At 39.1% G+C, this 20,890-nt stretch overlaps 1 protein-coding gene across 1 annotated transcript in view; it reads left to right on the top strand.

Moving 5' to 3' along the window:
• Positions 1 to 20,890, top strand: part of NELL1 (neural EGFL like 1) — a 287,217-nt gene that overhangs the window by 224,315 nt on the left and 42,012 nt on the right.

Genomic DNA, 20,890 nt, shown 5'->3' with positions numbered 1-20,890 from the left:
TGCAGGCATTCCTTGAACACCTACCTGCATGTGCTGCATGTGGGACTAAGAAATACCTGTCAACATCTGTACAGCTCTGGGATGGTGACCAGCAGTGGCAGAAATTTCAGCTGTGGGGGTCAGTTATGGTATCTGTCTGTACAACTTATAATTTTGGGTCATGAGCAGGAGAAGCAGAAGGGTTTGAAACAGTGGGTTCCCAACAAGGGGCAAGGAAAGGAAAGTGCAGGATTTTTCCAAAGGCTTCATGAGGCCTTTTGGCAATGGTGGGGCATTGCCTCCAAAAGGGATTCAACACGATTGCATCACACCTTTTCTCCCCTGGCTCGTGACAGCTGCTGTCTGAAGTGGTACACAATGAATGGGAAATATGTTTCTGGTAGATTGGAAGGATTTTGTGTAGGCTGGAGCTCAGGGAGGTGGATATTTTTGTGGTAGCAATACATGTGTATTTACAGTCTTTGTAAAGCAGTGGAAAACAGTTTTCTCATAGAATGATAGAGAGATGTCAAAGAATAACCTGATGATTATAAACAGTCAGAAGCGAGGGTAAAACATGGCAGCTGAGCATCAGGGTGTGATAATTACTGGAGTTATTTTTTCATACTGTTTTGGGCTGTGCCTGCAAAGAATTGTTTAATATTGGGGTGAGAGGTCATTTTTCAGTGTGTAGCATGGCTGAGAAATGTGCTTTGAATCCCAATAATTACATTGCAAGTGAGCAAGTAAATCAAGCCTTGTGGTTTTGCACTAGTTATATGTGGATTGTTCACAGATTCCACAGGTGTGTAATGAAATGTTGCTGTGGATATGTGATGTGTACATCATGGAAATGAGGAGGTCTTTAGCTGATTTGTTTCATAATAGTTGGCAGAATCTGGACTTGTTGTCTAAGAAGCTGCATACTTCTTTTTTTTCCCTTCTCTTCCCTTAAGTGGCTTCTTCTGGAATATACTATCTTTTGCAGTCCTTGGGTGAAACTCCCTACAATCTGTATTACTTTAGACCCTAGAGATGGAAAAAATGTGTTTCTGTGTGCCATTTATTTGATTCCTAAGCTGGATCAGTCTTTAGGCATGTATCTATCAAAGACATTTCAGTCAAGGAACGTGGTTTAAAAAATGAGCAAATAAAAACCAAAGCAAAGCAGAGAAAGATTTTTCAGTGAGTACAGTAAGCTAAAACTCCCTACCTTTCTCTATCTAAAATCTTTCATAAAATAAGAACTGAGCTTTATTTTGGGAAACAAACCAGCTGTGCAGCTGTGGGCTCAAGGCTTTGCATGAGATTCTTTCTAAAGTCTCTAATTTCAAGGTGAGGCAAAGCCAGTATAGTGCAAGATAAGAGGGGTGAAGCGAATGATGCTTAGCTTATTATAGAAAACAGTGGTTGTGGTTGATATGTCACTCCTGAGGCTGTGACAGACCTAGGGAAAGCAGATGTTCCAGGTAGCTGAGGTTGTCCTGCTCCATTTGCTGCCAAGCTGTTTGCAGCATTTGCCCAGGTGATGCTTATTGCAAAATGGCAAGGGATGATATCTTAATATGATGGAAAAAACAAAGCTGTCATTTGTAAAGTTATCAGGGAATAGATCAAAGAATATCTACTAAAAAAAAAATCTTACTAAGGCCATCTCGGAGGATCAAGGGAACATCTGTCTCCAAATCAGCAAGTAAGTCTCAGTGGAAGACAAAAGTTGTTCTGTCTCACAGTGCCAGTCTCCCAGACCAAGAACATGGTTCATTGCCCAGCTGACCATTGCATGAGGAGATGACTAATTTTTTTTTTTTGCTGTTTACTCAACCTCAGATACTGTAAATTTTAGTTTTAAAAGCCAGGAAAAAGCACTAAGCAGACTGGGTTTGGGGTGGTGTTTTGTTGTTGGTTGCGGGGAGGTTTTTGGGGGGGGTGTTAATGGAATATTTTTATCTTTTTTCATTGTTTATTTGTTATGTTCGGGTGTGGGGGTCTATGTGTTTTTGTTTGTTTCTAATTAAGGGAATAACTGCTATTTTAATCTGTTATGTTACCTAAGATGATATTTTGACAAGTAACAAATGGTTCTAATGTTCTAATATTTTATTATTTCTATGACTTGTGGTCATACATATTGGATTTGCAAGGTGAGGTTTTGGTGGTGGGGGTGGCTACAGGAATGGCTTGTGTGAAAAGCTGCCAGAAGTTTTCCCCTATGTCCAATGGAGCCAATGCCAGCTGGCTCCAAGATGGACCCAACAATGGCCAAGGTCAAGCCCATCAGTGATGAGGGTGGTGTCTCCGGGATACTGAACTTAAGAAAGGGAAAAGGTTACTGCACAACACCAGTTGCAGCTGGAGAGAGGAGTGAAGACACGTGAGAGGAACAGCTTTGGAGACCCCCAGGTTAGTGAAGAATGAGGGGGAGGAGGTGCTCCAGGCAGCAGAACAGAGATACCCCTGCAGCCCATGGTGAGAGCACAGGAGCTGTACCAGTTTGGAGCATCTTTGCAAGTGTCCTTCCCCCAAACGTGTTCTCTGAGCCCTCATGTGTCCCCATTCCCACTAACTGTGGGCAACCCGTGGAACCAGTTGGCAAGTAAGCTTGGAGTGACTTCCAGGGCAGAGGGAAGGGGAGGTTAAAGTGAGAGTTCTCATGTTTCCCTGGGGCTGGGCTTGCTACATACCTTTGTATGAAGGAAAACTTATCTTTCTGGTGTAAAGGGCTGCTGGTCCAAAGGATTCCATGCATTTCCCCAGGCTGTGTGTAACTATGCAAATGGACAAGTGCTCCAGATTTGTTTGATCATGTGGAAGATGCAGAGAAAGGTGCAGGGTGTGGAAGCAGTGTTCCCAGGCAAAAATGAGATGCCTGTCTTTCCTAGGTGAGAGAGGAGCATGCTCTGAGGATAGCATGCTGCTATCCCAGCTAACCAGGCAAAAAAATGTTAGGGCTTCTCTCTTTGTCCTGTACTTAGCAGCTGGAATTCCCAGGGGAAAAGGGAGGTTTGCTTGTTCCTGTTTTCTTTGTTTGTTTTGACTGCTGCTACACAGTGTTGGATGTTTATTCATCCATAAATTCTAATTAACTACTACAAGAGGATCATCATGTTTAGAAAGAGACAGGTAAACTAAGCAGCAGCCAACTACGAACTCCTAAGTATAAAAGCCCCGTGTTCCTGCTGAACTTCCTACAGCCAACAGCCAATACAGCTGAATTTTGTGCAAAAGCCTTGCTCAAACTTAGGCATTGGAATCGTTCTCTGCTGGAGACCGTGTTGCTTTGGTCCTTTCACAAAGTGCTGAGTCCCTGACTTAGCGTTCATCCAGTTTATCACCGGGAGCATCTCCTCACCTTCAGTGCAGGTACATTCTGCTTCAGGTTCCTCTTGGATTCTGAGGACCCAGGCAGTAGGATTTAAATTAGTTTCAAGTGGCAGAATCACCACTGAATCTATTAAAAGAGACAGAGAACTATGAAACATTCAAACTTCTGAGCAAATATTTATGTTTGAGCAAATAGAAATGTTCATATATTAATGACATCTCTGTTTTGCAACTAAGAAGCTCCCATACATAAAGCCTTTCTTGTGATGTGAGCCATACAGAAAAGACAGTTGCTTTAAAATACCAATTTCATGATGAATTAACTACAAAATTAACTACATCTCATTTTGCTATGATTAAAAAAACCCCTGCAAGTCTGCTTTTGAGTGCAGTGCAGTAACGCTAATTTATAACCTAGTTTGTCAGGACATTGTGACCCCTTTTTTTTCTTTTTCCTTTTCCCAGACAGATGTCTACATCAGTGAAAAACAGTAATTCCACAGAGAAGTACCAGAATTAGTTAGCAGACTAGCTAAATATTAAATAAAAACTACCTCAGGCTGTCCAGCTGCAGGCAGTATTTAGGGAATGTTACTGAGTTTAATAAGGTCTTTGCCGCCTGACTTTTTCTTATTAATAGCCAGCTCCAGATTGGAGAATCAACCATGAATATTTAAATTTGCTGATAACCTAGAAATAAAACTCAGGGCTTAGTAGAACTGAAGCAGGCACAGAAAGGTAGCTATAATTTTTGAGACAGAAATCCTCTTGACTTCAATGGGAATTTCACCTGAACAGAAACCTCAGGATCTGATGCGACTGAATGAGATAAAATGAAAAATAAATGGCTCTAGTGAAATGAAAGACACTTAGAGTGGGGTTTTTGTGTGGAACAAGCTGTGTTACTTGAAGGTACCAATGATGAATATGCCATTCTTAACTCCTCAATCTATGGTACACATCTAACTAGATAATCTAGGAGTAATATGTTGTTCAAACCGAGTAGAGAATTCAGTATCTTTAGAAAATTTGTACAACTCTGAGAATTTTACTATATGGAGCCATGTTTCTCCTGAAGTTTAATACAGTGAATGCTAATGTATTTAATGAGTGATCTCACTGAAATTAATCAAGGTGTAGTGAGGGAAGATGTGCCTCAGTGATTAAAACCAGAATCAGAAACCAATTTCTTTTTGAGAAATAATGTGACAAATGAAGAGAATGGAGAAAACCAACATGCCAGTGTTGTAGATGTTATTGTGTGTTTAATTCTGACAAAAAGTCAGTTTTCCTATGTTTTTTTCTTTTTTCATTTAAGATTTTTTCCCCCAAAAATAATTATGGTATGGGAATGCTTTAAGCTGATAGAAGTGATGCAACAAGGCAAAAGAAAGTAAATGTGATCAGTAAGATCTTTTCCCATTTTGATAGGAATTAATCACCTCACTTGCTTTCCCTGGGCTGACATTTGGAGGAAGAGATCACGTCCCCATTCATGTAATCCTTGGAAGGTGAATAAAATGGCTTAAATCACTTTCTTATGTGACTTATTGCAGCTTATGTACAAAGAGGATAACTAATCCAATTATTTTGCTTTATGAGTCAGGATGAAAGTGTGAGTTAAACCCTTGTTGAAGGGAATGCCATCCCCTCTTTATTACCTGAGATAGCCTCTGTAATGTTGAATTTCTGTTGAATTTCAGTCCTTTAGAGTTTGAGAGTTTTTTTGTAAGACTAACACCCTTGGTTTTCAGCACTCTGCCCCAGGAATATTGCATAAGTTGTACAATGCTACCCTGCAGTGAAGAAGCCCAGAGACCAGAGGAGGTGGCTCTTTGCAAAATCTCCTAAATTAAAATCAGTGTGTGTAGTCAAGAAAACAAGTTTATATTTAGGATTGTGCTCATATGTACCACAGAGAAGAAATGAAATAGGAAGTTTTGCTGATATGGAACCTTAGAAACTTTCTTTTCCCCTCCCAAGGCTTTTTTCTGTATCAGGTGAAATATTTTTATGTCCATAGTCTCCTTGGTGGTGATGTGTCTGTTCTCTGAAAAAAGCACGTGATGTACCCAAAGACTCCCCTTCGCAGTGGACTTTTTCCGCATAATCCAACATATCACGCCTAGTGAAATACTAAAACAAACAAACAAACAAAAAACCCACCAAAACAAAAAAAATCAATAGAGTAATACCTGTTGGGTGTGAAAAAAGCCTACGAATCCGTGTCCTAGAAAGTGTGGCATTAAAGCCTGTTCCAGATTCAGAGCTCACTTGCTCACTGTGCAGATTCCTGTTGCTTTTGTTAGGCTTTTGTTCATGCCTGTAGTCCCAAGAGAAGGAGTATGCAAGATGTTACGGTAATACTGTGCTTAATGTAAGATAGGTATGAAGCACAAAAGGAAATTTGGATGGTTCTGGTTGAATATTTTCTTTGCTAGTTCCATTATGATTGAAGCAGCTTTAAAATAACAGTCATACTCAACCTCCAGGAACTATGTGTCAAAGTTATTTTCAAACTTTTTATAATGTTATGATAAAAATCTGTTCAGTCCTTCACATTTGCAGAAATAGAGTTCTTCCTAAATACATCAATCATTTTACTTGCTTTTAAAAAGCAAAACCTCTGATTTAGCAACTCAGGCAGTTCAATAGCTGGAGTTTTCTACTACTTAAGCTGTGTAACATCTGAATTATTTCTTTCAACATGTAATATCTTCTAAGTGGATCAGTCATTTCAGAGACAAACAAAATGGTAAAGTTTTTATGTGAAAGAGTGAAATTACCTTTCTTATTTGATTTTTTTCCTGAAGAGACATTCTCTGTATGTCAGCAATCTAATCTTTGGAATGGTACTCATTTATCTCTTGAATGAGACATGAAATGAAAGCTCTAAACGCTTCTGGTCATCAAAGATCCAGTTGAACCTGTATCCTATTTCAGCTCAGGTAATTGCATTCTGCCTTCTTTGGCAATGTCAGTCAGAGAAATTACTCATTTGAGAGAACTGTCTGGCTAACATGGAGTGGCAGCCGTGCCTTAACATCATGGATGGCTGTTTCTGTCATAGGTTATGGATCCTTACAGCTTTTGATGGTAATTACATGGTTTTAGATGTGAATGACTCTTAGGTGGCGTACAAGCATGTAGGTGTGTGAGAGTGAGCTCATCCACTGTCCTTCTCATTGCACTGTCTTGGAACTAGTGATATCTCTGATGTAGACAGCACAGTTCACCAGGGCCAGTTAGAGGTTCTTGCAGACCTACCATATCATCTTGTTGTGAGTTGGTAGGCAGAGGGGCACTTCGAGCTGAGAAAAGGGGAAAGGCACTCAAACTCTGAGGAGGATCTCGTGCATCACCCTGGCGTGTGCTGCGGCCGCCCAGCCTCATTATAGTAGCCCTGCTGGTTCACTGCCAGCTTGGGCTGTAGGCATTCTCAGTTTAAGAGAGATTAAACAGATTTTTCTCATTTCCAAGACAATATTTTAACAGGTTGCCAGAATGGGTCTGTCCTTTCTTTTGCAGGTGAACCACTGATCTTGAAAACCAATGAAAGTTTTAGGCTCAGAATTGAAATTACTTTGTAGCCATGAGGAGAAGGTTGGTGCTTCTCTTGGGTTTTCCCAAAGTATTGACACTGTTTATCAGTCAAAGTATGGCCAGTACATGTGTTTTATTTGCTTGCATGACCACTTATGAGGATTGAATTCCAATAAAGAGATGTTTTACGAAGATCTCCTAGGTTTCCATTTAATGTTTTGGAGCACAGATGGTACTACAGTATGGGAGAGATGTTTAGTTATTGGTAGTGGCCGATGGGAGGAAAAACTTGTCCCTGGCAATATGTTGTGATTAGCTTTCCTAGAAAGAGACCGAGTGGTTTTGGTTGGTTTGTTTGTTTTCTCTTCACCACAGACTGAGTAAAGAATGTTCCATGAGCTTTGTCAGCCCTTGCAGAAAGTAAGTTTAGTGGTGTGTCAGGGGCTTTTCCCTGATAAATACTCATTCTCTCCTTTTCAGGACAGCTGTCCTGTCCACCTCTTGTGACAATCCTAGCTCTGGAAAGCCTATCAGTCTGTCCAAAATGAATTCAAAACAGGGGAAAAAACCCCTCTCCCTCTACCACAAGGGATTTTTGTTTTGTGTCTGTTACCGATTGTGAATTCTGCAGGTAATGAAAGCTCCTTTTTGGGATGAGACTTTCATTGTCTAGTAAAGCCTTTCTGTCCCCCATCTTTAATTGTTTTGTTTTTCACCCTTGGAATGTCCAACAGAGAGTTTTTCAATTCTTTCCATTAACTGTGTGGAGAAAGTAAAGATTTTATTCATCCCCCAGAAGTTTTCTTCCATTTTCTCATCTGACATCTTGTTTCTCCTCCAACTTTTATGGATGCCATTTGAGATGCGTGTGCTGATAGCAGTAACAAGTCCCTCAGTGATACAATTAATCATTTATAGGTTAGGGAGCCTGATACCGTGTGATAATGCCCAGCTATTCCTAAGGCCTCCCTTTTGAGATGACTGAGTCGTGAGTCATGGGTTTCTTTTTGAAGAGAGATTTGATTTTTTTTTTTTTTTTTACATCTCCCCCCATCCTTATCTTTTCTCAACAGGTTTTATTAGGTGTACTCATTACTGAATGAGATGAAAGTGGGTTGAGTGTGTAGATGGATGGTGGTAGGTCACTGAGGATGCAGTGTCTGATCAATATTGAGCATAATTTCTCTATATCAAATGTCTGTCTCACTGAATTGACTGGAGAGCATTTTTTTCAGACCTTTCCATGATAGATATAGTTTGCAAATGTGAAAAGAATTAAATAAAAAACTACACAAGAAGGAAGTCCACTACTCACTCATCCAACTGCTACAAAAAGACCTATTATCTCTTTGTTAAAGTTGTAGGTTATCCTAGTGTTACTAACAGTTTCCTTAGTGGGTGTTAAATAAATTAATTGCTGTGTTAAATCCATTATTATACCTTGTTACTACAATCAGCAAAATGAAATTGGTCGCTTAGTCCATTTGCTGAATAGTTTCAACAGTGAACTGATTCACTGTAAAAATAAATTGAAATAACTCCTTTGGAGGAAATTCTTCCAGGGAGAAGGAACATCCAAAGTGAGAAATGTAATACAGTTGACATTGCTACTCTGTTAACTTGTGGAAAAATGGAAGACACGTCACTTCATTGCATTTAATGTGATTTTTCATGAATGCTAAATTCAGTCTAGTTAAAGAAGCTTATATATAGTATGTTCACATTTCTAGATTTCTTGTTTCATTCTTCTTTATGTTTCTGTGTATTAAGCACCAGATTTAAAGGGCACAGACATTTTTTTCTAAGCCAAATTGAGAAATTAAATGAGGGAAGAATTTTGTGTCAGTCAAAGCTAAAAATAACTGCCTGTATGTGCAACAACCAATTTCTGTTTTCCACTGAAGGAAAAATAGCTTTTTTAGAGTCATGAAGAAAAGAGTCCAACCAAACTAGGGAGTAACTTCCTAAACTTTTTTCTTTTTCCTATTGGAATGTCTCACTTTTGAGTATAAATAAAAAATGATACCTAATCTGAAGGACTGGTCATATCAGAAGGATAAGGTAAAACCCAAGATATTTTTGAACACGTAAAGCCATATAGGCTTTCTGGTTTCCATAAGCTTTTCTTTATACTGTCAGTTTTATTGAAACAAGCTGAAAATCTTGACCTATTAAATTTGGGGAAGAGGGATTTTGTGAAAACTTAATTTATCTGACAGAGTGATAAAGGCTTTGTCAGTCTTTACCCCACCAAGTTGTCTTACACTACGAGCAGTCACATGGATTTCAATTGTCTAGTAATGATGTAAAGGACAGCTCAGTGTAATGCTAGCCAAGGATAAATTAATCCAGAAAATATAATAAATGGAAGTGGTAAAATGTATTCAAAAAACATTTTGAGAGTAATATTTGATTCAGATTGTCTGAGTCATTTATCTGACATTGCAAACATTGAGCTGTATAAACATTGGGATACACTGTAAGGTTGTGGTTTGTCTATTTTTAAAACAATTTGCATAACACTTAAGAATTACAGTTGGCTCCTTCCCAGGTCAGTAGGTGATTTGATATTTCTGGACTCAGGATGAAGCTGTTGCTCAGTCCTCAAAGTTCAGATTGGTATAGTGAACGAGCAATCACTGGTGGGAACTAGAAGGTAAAGAATATCTTTTTTTTTGTGGCTCTGATTATTTTGGGAGGATGATTTTTAATCTTTACAGGAAAAAAAGCCTTGTATTAATGTACAGTGTTGTAAAATGTTTAAGGTGGAGAGAACAAATTCCCTGTAATGTTGGCATTCTGACATATCAGGTCACGTGCACACAGAAGAGAAGTTATACTTATTTGAGGAATATAAGCATGGAAGCAAAACTTAAGAATGGAGGGTATAATTCCAACCTTTCTGTCTGGTGTATATCATGTTGGCACATTATGTGAATATTTGTACTTTTGGGGAATGCTGCCACAAGTAAGGCAGCAGAAGCTTGCTTAGCACAGAGCATCTTTTCTCTAGCTGATGTAGGAAAGTGTACAGTCTTTAAATGTTTGTAGTGTTATTAATTTGTTTTTGCAGCATAGAAGAGGCAAACAACCCCCCAAAAACCTTTACAATTCTGAAAGTGGATTGAGGAGTTACTGTAGAACTTGCTTTTTAAAGTGCATCTCATCCAATATGATTATGTAGTTTGTTTATAATCCACTTTAAGGACTATAAACAAGAAAAAATACATTGACAATCATATATTTCAAACAGATTTTAACAGATTTGAATTTTGAGCTGGTCAGCCATAACAATCTTGACTAGATGGTCATGTTGTTAATTTAAAACAGCATCTTTTTTGTGGTACTGTATAAACTAGCATTAACATAATGGACAATGGCAATTTATGGACATGGAGATTATTTCTTCTTTGGAAACAACTGTTAAAGTATTTTTCATATAAAAAGGGTGGAGATTATAGATGTTTATTGATCTTAATAATCAACTATGTTATGACATTTCCTGCAGCTGTTCCCCCAAGACACCAGGCACATACATTGTAAGGCAGGGGATGAACAAAGATCTGGTACAAACTCATCACTTGGGTTCCTTTCTATGAGTAAAGATCCTGAGAATTTGGTAAAGTCATCTCCAAGGGCAGAGCTCTCTTAAGACAGCCAGACAGAAGATTTTCTCTTTCCTTAGGTTATTAAAAGCCAAGGTAAAGCCTCCTTAAAAGACAAGTTTATACTGGAAAGATGAATTGATTACTGTGTTATTAAGGGCTGACTTGGCTGTATGTGCTTCCTCCTACTTTCAGAAAGGAAATCACATGCAGCCCCTTTAGTTGCACCTATGTATTTTGTGGATAAGTAATTCATGTATAACACAGCTTATATGTGATTAAAGTGATGTCTTTTAAGAACATCCGAGAATAGAGTGCAAAAATTGCTTGTAAATGTTGGCAGATAATCACAGTATTTATGAATTCTCATTTATTTTTCTTCTCCTTCCCTCTCAAAAATACCCCGTGTTGTTGTGAGCATTCTGTTACTTACAGAAATTAATTTGAAAGTGAGATAATCTAATCTAAATTCAGTGTAACTGTAAGCACTGCTAAAATATGCTTTCAGGACTAACATAGCATTATATGTGTACTGTGGGGTGTAGGTCATTGCTTGTTTTCAGAAAACAAGGATGTTTGTGTCTAAATTGTACATTACTGATTCTAAACCACAATTTGTGATTTTTGTATACATTTGCCAAACCCAGAACCCCAGCCTACATAGCTATACATTTTTGATGTCTTTTTCTTGTGTTTTATTATAGTGTATACCTGTGCTGAAACAACATATCCTAGATTCATAGAATTATGCAGATGATTTTGAGTAGCCTCTGTGGGAAGGGATTCTTGTACAGTAGTGAAGAAGTGGAATAAAAATCATATTTTCGTTATTCCTTTTTTTAAGCTGTTTTAGAGCTTGGTGCGTGTATGTACATTTAGAGTGGCTTGGGGGGGGGGAGAGGATGGCTGGCAAAAGACATAAGGGCTGCACCACCGAGTAAAAATAAGTGAGGAAAAGAGAACTCATGGTATCTTTCGTCTGGTCATTCTGGGTGCATTGGTGGCAGAGGTGGCACTATTAGTTGCAGTTTTGGTGTGGTGACTTTTACAAGGCATTGTCCCAAAATATTGTTTGGGATAATAGCACCTCTGTAGCAGTAAAGTCATCTTCACAAGAAAACGTGCTGATATGGTGCAAAACAGTTTCTAGTTACATATTTTACCTTCTCTCAATGATTTATTAATTTACTGAGATGGGGATGATTAGAATATAAAATTCCTTTAGATGACTGCATGAATTCTTTTTCCTTGGAACTGAGGAGGGTGTCTCCCATGCTTGAGGAATAGTAACCAAGCGGTGAAAATAATTGTGATGCTCTTGAATTTTATTTTTTTTTATTTTTTTATTTTTTACTTTTCCCTCTTCAGTTAGATGGATGTGGGTCATGGGCAGATAATGTATCTTTGTGATGCTTCATAGATCAAGCTTTTTATTTCATGGTTCATTTTCTCTGAGGAGTGATTCTGACAGTATTACAACATTTAGATTTGAGAATTTCTAAAATTATGTTCTGGAAATTTGGCTTCACATTGTAAATATATAGTGTAACTGAGTAAGAAGTATCAAGTGAATAATCCTATGGAAATTATTTGGGATTTTAAAAAACCAAACAAAACCTATATTGGACTTCTTAATGTAATTTAAAATTCAGTATAAAACTCAACTTATTAATATTTAAAAGGAGAGTCTTTTCTCTAAAAATAAATGAGTAGATGTAATTATTTGTTTTAGCAAAGGGCTTTAAAATAAGAAATCATCCACTGGTGTGGAACTGTCCTAATGCTGCTGGCTATGAATATATTTTGGAGCTATATCTTTATAGAAAACATTTCCACCCTATCATCTTCATTTAATTCAGTCATTTTCTGCTTTATTCATTTCACCTGGGTTAAATTTTGTTTATACTGTAAGGCAATCTGTGTTATTGAATATGATTCTCATAGGTCCCTCTGAGAGATACATATAGCTCCAGCCTGTAACTAACCTTCCTTTTGCGTGTCTTTTTTACTGAAATCTACTTACATCGGAAGCATATAAATAATGAAGCTGGCAAGTGTTTAATGCCATGGAAAATCTCAGAAGCAAAGCCACTAACTTTGTGCATGGATATCTTTGTATGACCTTTTAGACACTCACTTTACACTACCCATAGTACTTTTTGCACTGAAACCAAGAGAGGAGTATGTTGCTGAAGGTGTTTCTGCAGTCAGTGTTCAAAGTTTGACAATTAAAAGATGCGTATTTGCCTTTTCATTAACTTCAAGCTGTTTTGGCAGACTTTCTTAGCATAATTTGCTCTTGACGTATATTGTTACTTAGTCATGTTTTGAAATACTACATATTGTTTCTAATATTAAAATACGTTAGAATTAAAGATTTCTGAAAAGAGTACATTTTTTCATGGAAAACAGTGTAGTCTTGCAACCCCAAATTTTTAGGAGAGAAAACCCCACTTTGTTTCACGTCTTTTGTTTTAGGGAATGAAGACAGTTGCTTAGATTTATTTTCTTCCCTCTTCGGTATTCTGGAGGCTTTTATTTTTCTGCTTTGAGTAGGTTTGAAGTTTCTGACAGCAGAGTGAGTACCCGTGGAAATTGTTAGGGCTGAACATTATGTACACAAGTGGCAGGTAGACATCCCGCACACAGTTCTTGTCACTCGAGCTATCAGACTTCCTTGACACTCTCTCATGCCACATTTTGTACTTGTTGTTTTTGTCCACTGAGGACAAAAACTGGCTGTTGCTTGCCCATACGTTGCTCAGTGCAACCTGTCTGAGGCAAGGCTTGAATATATCTCTCTGTTCAAAAGGGAAGGAATTTTAAATGGCCAGGCTGCAGACAGAGTATGGAGCAAACTGTTGGACCACAAATATAAAGATTTTTAACTTCTCTACAAAAGAAAACTCTTGTGATGGTTTTGTGACCTCTTCTTTCCACCATATTGATCGTGAAGTGTCTTTGTCGGTTGTTCAGTTATATCAGTCTGATATAACAGGTAACACTGTGTTAAGGGCAGTAAATCTCAGACACGTCCCCCCTTAGGTTCATTGAGGTCCATTATTATCTGGTCTGAGATTTGTGTGTGAGTGAGATATATATGATCTAAACAGAAAAGCCTCCACCTACAGAATAGCAGTGAGAGTGCTCAAGAGTTTTCTTGAAATTCAAACTGTGGGACATATTATTTCTGACAAAGTGAACTGCTTTCTAACCCCTATTTTATTGTGTGAGAAATAGGTGTTAATATCTGTTCTTAACTTACAACAGCATGCTTTGAAGGAGACAGTATAGGAGATGTGTCAGTGATTTGATTGCTGGAAGCCTTAGTTAGAACAGTAAGTTTGGAACTGTTCTCACAGTTTCAATTCTTTGAAACCAGATCTTGCACCTCCATGAGTATTATTATGGCAGCTACTCCTCCGAAATAATCTTTGTTCTTTCTTTTTCTTGCAATCCCCAAAAACAAGCAAACAAACAAACGTGGATTATATAAACCCCCTTGATACAAGCTATAAACTATAATTATTCTTTCTCTTTTACCTCTTCTTACTTTCCTTCTCTAAGATGAGAAATGGTCCCATAATTGAAACAAGACTATGCAATTTGCTTTGTCTCTGAACTCCTATCCCTGTTTCTTCCTACTGCAAACTTTGTGTTAGGTTTTGCCGGACATGTCTGGAAATAGAACATCTCATAAATCTGATGGCAGTCAGCTTCTACGTGGAGTGGTGTTTGTGCAACTGAAAATTGTGCGTTTCATGGCTGTTGTTTGAAATTCTTCTTTTTATTGAGAGGAAGTTGTTGGTAGAGTTAGACGTGGCTCTTCCTGGTACTGGTGAGAATAATCTTCATTGTGGCTCAGTCTTCTGTGGGCTGTTGTCTTGGTGCAGAAAGACTGATTAGCCCAGAGAGGAAAGAAGACGGGTGCTCTCTCCAGGTTTAGAAAAGAAGATTGAATGTGTTGGTGTGGAACTGATAAAAGGAGTCTCCTCATCAGCTTTAAATGCTCTGATTGACAACTTTCAACTCTAGTGGAGCTTGCTTGGGGCTGCATTAAAAATGATAACTGTTACTGATCTTTTTGCTTGGTTTTATGTCTACTTCATTCTTGGTGAACCAGGGCATTTGATTAGTTTTTATTCTCTTGCTCATCTCCTCTGCCCTTGACCATCATTAATTTCTGCAGCTAAATAGTGGATTTCTTTGGCATTTGTGTTATCTTACAGAATCAACATAGAAAGGGAAAAAAGGGAAGGAGACCTTAATATTTTTAGCTATATCAGACAGCTGAACTAGAGGCTTAGAGTGTTTCAAATCCATATAATGCTCAGGGAATGCTACATGCACTTCAACAAATACTAATTAGATGTGATTCTCCATGTGGTTTTGTGTGTCTGTTCTTAAAATGAAGCGAGTAGTCTGATTGTGGAATGGTGGGAAGAGGCTGCTTTGTGAAGGCAGCTTCTTATACTCTGTGACTAAAATAAATTATGGCTCTTTTGGGCTTGAGGTACACATTATTTTGGTTGCTCATAGATCTCCTGCTGCTCAAGCACACTGGGAAACAAATGGATTTCTTTTATAAGAAAATAAACCCCAGAGTTAGTTTTCTCAAAGCTTGTTTTGATCCTCTGCTGAAAACAGGATTATTGTGTGTTTCCCTGGCTGCCCCAAGTTGTCTCTTGTTCTTTTCTCATCTGGTCTGAGACAGAGGACAATACATGGCCCTATCAAGGAGATTTGTAGGTCCTGAGTTTCAGGAAGCACTGTCCTCCTTGTTCATTACCACTCCAGATGAATTCCTTTCTTCCAAAGAATAAGGAACTGTATTTTCCCATGTTAAATTACTCTGTCATTGTTAGTTATATATATATATATATTTTAGGAAGGAGAATAATCTCAGATGTATGGAAGGCTAAAACTTGAGTATCTCTATATAAAAACCTTACAAGTTTATGTATGTTTACTATAAGGTTATGCTTATTTGGTCTTTCTAGTCAAGGATATGAAACAAGAGTAGTGGCTGTGCTAATCAACAGACGTATGTAATCCTCTGAATATCAGATCATTTCTCCTGGTGCCTTGAATATTTTGGATGCTAAAATGTTACTATTCAGTTAGTCATGTTGTACTGGTTCATGGCAGATATGAATGGAGTTCTTTTTGCATAGTTTTCTCACCTAGAACACACAGGGTGATTTAACCTTTTCTCTGAAACACTGTGTTTTTCTATTTTCAAGAGACTTTTGAGGCTAGTGAAGTCCTAAACAAACTACTTGAGCACCAGAAGAACTAAAGATATGGTATGTGTTGCCTTACATGAGCTGTTCTGTATCTTCTTTCCATCTGATCTGAAGGAAAGGTAATAGGTAGCAGCTCAGTACAGAGAAGCTGCTGAAGAAATAATCTGGAGGGTCATGTGTGGAGTGGGCAAAGCAATAATAGCTCAGGTTCAAACCTCGTCTGCTCCAGTGCTAGAGAAATACAAATACTGTCTTAGAAAATTGTGGTCAACACAGGAAGTTTAGCTGAATGATAGGATATTAAGTGTACTAATAATAGTAAAGACTTGGCAAGTACATTTTGTCACTCTTCAGTATGTTATTTGCATATTTTTAGCTTAAAAATGCTACAGAAATGTCCCTTTGTGCAGAATGCTCAGCCACTGACTAACCACAATTTTGTTCCCAAGACTGCCCCATTTCTGTTTCAAAGTGCCCTTCAGGCTGTATGTGTGAGCAAGTTGGAAGTTTCTGGATGTGCTGGACAGAAATTTAGTCCCAGAGCAAGTGGTAGGGAAGGGCAGAGCTGCTTTGTGGGCAGGTTGCAAAGCTTATAGGTTCCACAGGTCTGACCTCCTCTGAGGCTTGAGAATGTTGCACAGTATTTTTAGTTTTTAATTACAAGAATTTAGGTCAGTTCTGATTTTGTGTGTATTTCAAAACTGGTGGCATGGAACAAGGTGTTGATGCATTTTAGATGTCAAGATGAGCAAGATCAGAAGTACTGCTTCTTTACAGAAGAGTGCAGTGGTATCATTACTGCTGTTAAAAATCAGTATCTCCACAAGGTACCCTACATCCAGTGGCCCTTGGAAACAATTCATGAAAGCTGACCTTCCCAGCCCTTTGATTTTGCCAGAGCTATGGGGAAAATCAGGACTTTTTTTACTGTCATTTAGGATTATGTGTAGTATAGAGGAAAATGTAGTTCTGTTGACAAAATCAACGTGGAGAGATATGATAGAGCTCCAGCTATTAATTCATATGAAAGCATTGTTATTTCACATAAAAATGTTTCTTAGAAAATGCCTTGTTATTAAAAGACAATGATTATATTCCAATTTAAAATACCACCCTGAAGTGTGTACATTTTGACAAGGTATATGAGTTATGAGTCTTATTTCTGAAAGCACTCTAATGCATAACCTTTACAGGTGATTTATGATAACTTTTAGGAGACTGGGTAATACTGTAAAAGTACAAGGTGAGGAGAGAACCATATCCAATTTAGAAGTGGTTAAAAATAAGTCCAATCTAAAGAGCCTAGTTTACAATATGTTCCGTTCACCTCATGAACAGTAGGAGGCATGAATGCTGGCAATATCCCAACTTCCTGAATTAATTTTCTTGGTCTTAATAACCTGCAGATTAGCCAACTAGTATTGTTGCATATGTTGCTTTAAAAATCTCAGTAAGCACGTGTCATAATTTGGAGTGGAAGTAGTTACAGACTGTGACTGACACTTCTATTAAAAGCCTCTGGTTTTCAGGGTCCATTACATAGCCATAAAAATCACTTGACATTTAAGGTCTCTGCCTGAGAGTCCTTTTTTCTTTCATTAATACAAAAGTCCAAAATAGGTACTTAACTATTTTTTACCTCCATAATAAAAGAAGAAAACATATTGGTTTTGAAGACATCACCTTCTCATATACAAACCACTACCAAGTTTTAACCTGAAGTTTTGATGGTTAGAACAAAGCAGTGTTTCTTCTTTTACAGGAGCAGCCCCAGTAGCTGGTTATGCTTCAGGCTAGGTTTACACTGAATTTCCTCTCTGCCTGTTGTAAGGCCAGCCCTGCTTGAAGATGATACCTCAAAAGGGTTGACTTCTTCGCCCTGCAGAGACCTGGTCTGTGGGTTTGCTGGTCTAGATGCTGTTCCAGGGCAGGGGGAGCACTCCTCCAATTCTGGTCCCATGAGCAGGGCTGGGGCTCTGTTGCAATCAAGCCAAGAACCACAGCAGGGCTGGTCCTTCCCACCGTTCCCCTGCTGAGAGGCAGTGGCATCTCACAGCCAAGTGAGGCATCTGTTGCCTCTCTCAGATGGGAGAGAGGGGGAAGACTTTTGAATTCCCCTCCTGGCACAGCTTAGAAGAAGCAAATCATCATCATCATCATCATGGCTGGGCTTCGCGAACGAAGATTTGGGAAGGCACTATCCACATTTGCTCCAGGCACGCTGGTGGCTTATGAGGCCAATACGTGACAGACATATCCGATTGCAAAAGGCGCAGCAGAAAGACTCCTTAGATGGTGTAATCTGCAAGACACGGTTCTTTCTGCGTTGCCTTTTCTCCTCGAGAGTGATCCTGCGTGTGTTCTCAAAGGAGACAGCTGCGTTATAGATGGCATGTCTCCAGGCCTCCCAATTTGAGGCCAGAGTAGACCAGTTATGGTGATCAATATGGCCAAGGCTGAGATGTTGTTTCAGGGAGTCCTTGTATCTTTTCTTCGGGGCTCCTCTCATGTGGCAGCCAGTGGCAAGTTCACCATAGAGCAGGATCTTAGGAAGGCGGTGGTCCTTCATCCTTGAGACGTGCCCTGCCCATCGCAGCTGTGTTCTCATCAACATGGCCTCAATACTAGTGACAGCTGCTTGCTCTAGTACAGATGTATTGGTCACATAATCTGACCAGCGGATGTTAAGGATTGTACGGAGGCAGTGTTGATGGAAGCGTTCGAGGAGACGCAGGTGGTGGCGGTAGATGACCCATGATTCGGAACCATATAGGAGAGTAGACAACACTATGGCTTTGTAAACACTGATCTTGGTGCTTTTCTTCAAGTGTTTATTATGCCATACTCTTCTGTGGAGTTTTCCAAAAGCACTATATGCCTTAGCTAACCCGTTGTCTATCTCTCTGTCGATCTTACCATCTGAGGAGATGAGGCTACCAAGGTAATTAAACTGCTGGACTGATTTGAGCTCTGATTGGCCAATGGTGATGTGGGGATGATGGAAGACTTCCTGAGGTGCAGGTTGATGGAGGACCTCTGTCTTCTTTAAGCTGACTTCCAGCCCAAAGAGCTCAGCAGCATCTGCAAAGCAGGATGTTAAACGCTGCAGGGCTGCTTCTGTGTGGGCGACAAGGGCGGCGTCATCAGCATAAAGCAGCTCCTGGACAAGATGGTTTAAGGTCTTGGTGTGGGCCTTCAGTCGCCTTAGATTGAATAGACTTCCATCAATACGGTATCGAATGTAGATGCCGTCCTGATCATCGAGGTCTGCTGTGGCCCTTTGGAGCATCATGCTAAAGAAGACGGTGAATAGGGTAGGAGCGAGAACGCAGCCTTGTTTCACACCATTCTTAATTAAAAAGGGCTCAGAAAGTGCGTTGAAGAAGCAAATAACAGTACAGAAACAGTAGGAGGCATTTCCTAAACCTCCTCTCGGAAGTGTCCATCCTCTTCAGCCAGCCTAGGACTGCTCTACAGATGTGGTTTGGCTTGAGTGCTTTCACTGGAGAATCATAGTTGGAAGGGGCCTTAAAAGCTTGTCTAATCCAACACCCTACAATGACCAGGGGCATCTTCAGTTAGATCAGGTTGCTCAGAGCCCTGTCTGGTCTGACCTCGAATGTTTCCAGGGACGAGGCATCCACCGGTGTTTTGCCACCCTCAGCATAAAAAAATTCTTCCCTATATCTAATCTAAATCGACCCTCTTTTAGTTTAAAACCATTATTCCTTGTTCTATCACAACAGGCCCTGCTAAAAAGTTTGTCCCCATCTTTCTTATAGCCCCCCTGCAGGTATTGAAAGACAACAAAGTCTTCCAGGAACCTTCTCTTCTCCAGGCTGAACAAGCCTACCTCTCTTAGACATTCCTCATAGGAGAAGTGCTGAGAAAAGGCATAAATTCCTCCTTAACACCACCTTTACAGGATCACTGCACTCCAAAACCCAAGTGATCTTCTAGCAGTTGAGAAATGCATGTGGTGGTAGAGGGGATGGATTTCTTTATCTTTTTCCACACTGTACCTCCATATTGGCTGGGTTGGTAGTTAAACTTTCCTCTCATTTGGTTTTTCTCTCTCATTACAAGAGCTTGTATTTCTTTCCACCCACAATATCACCTTTCTAGCTAAAGTCCAAAGTATTTTAGGAAATTCATTAAAAATGTCAATGGAATGGGCTCGTGTTATTTTAATTAAGAATCGGGTGTTATCTGGGAGTCAACAGACACCATTCTAGACAATAACAGAGCTGTTGGTTTCTTCAGTGAATATGTCATGGTGATATCCTTCAACGTCTTGTGATGTTTATATATTCCATTTTATGTGTGTATGGTTTGTGCCATTTGGCATCTAATACTCTTAAAATTGATATTTACCAGATAAAGAACTGCAGACAACTGCCTTAAAATGTGATCAAACATACTGCAGCCTTTGAGGGAAAGAATTTGATTTTATTCTGATCAAACTGGTTTTACCCTACTGTAACTTTTGTTCAGTTAGTTTGCAGTAATGAATTACAGTGGAGTACATTTTCTTGGAATCTGTGACCTATTTTTTTTGTTCTTCTGTTGGTGTTTCCCCTTGACATAATGTGTGATACTTCCTCTGTGAACCTGGCAGAACCAAAGTGTCATCCTCTGCTCAGGAGGTTTTGAGATCCTGGTTCTAGGGAGCTGGCAAACTCCAGTTCTCTGAGGTAAAACCCTTTAATGGGATAGTTCTTCAGCAAAATCCCAGACACCTTGTTATCTGTAAGACACCTTGGGAAAACCAAGGTAAAAAGCTGAAATAGAAAAGAATCCTGCCAACTTGGCTCTGCTGGGCTAGTAACAAAAGCAGGCTACTGAATTTTTGCCAGGAACAGGATTAAGAAGGCTTTTACAAATATCAAACCGTACTTAAGTTCATAGTAGAATATATAAATGTATCTCTTAATGGGCCAGAAAGAATTTTAAACACAGTATCTGGGACATTTGACTCCTTCTTTTCTTAGATGTCAAAGTCTGAATTCAGGAATCTCTGTTGCATCATCTTCCTCCTCAATTAGCTACATTAGAGCTACATTACATCAGAACTCTAAAGTAATGAGAGATGCATAAGGAAATTAGTATTTTCTCATTCCCTGAGTTTGCTGAAGTCAATTTACTGAACAGGAACTTGAGACGTAATATCTTAAATCTACTTTGCTGTAATTT

This window comes from Chiroxiphia lanceolata, chromosome 6, assembly GCF_009829145.1.
Source record: "Chiroxiphia lanceolata isolate bChiLan1 chromosome 6, bChiLan1.pri, whole genome shotgun sequence".
NCBI classification, from domain to species: domain Eukaryota; kingdom Metazoa; phylum Chordata; class Aves; order Passeriformes; family Pipridae; genus Chiroxiphia; species Chiroxiphia lanceolata.
This window is presented reverse-complemented; position numbering and strand designations above follow the sequence as displayed.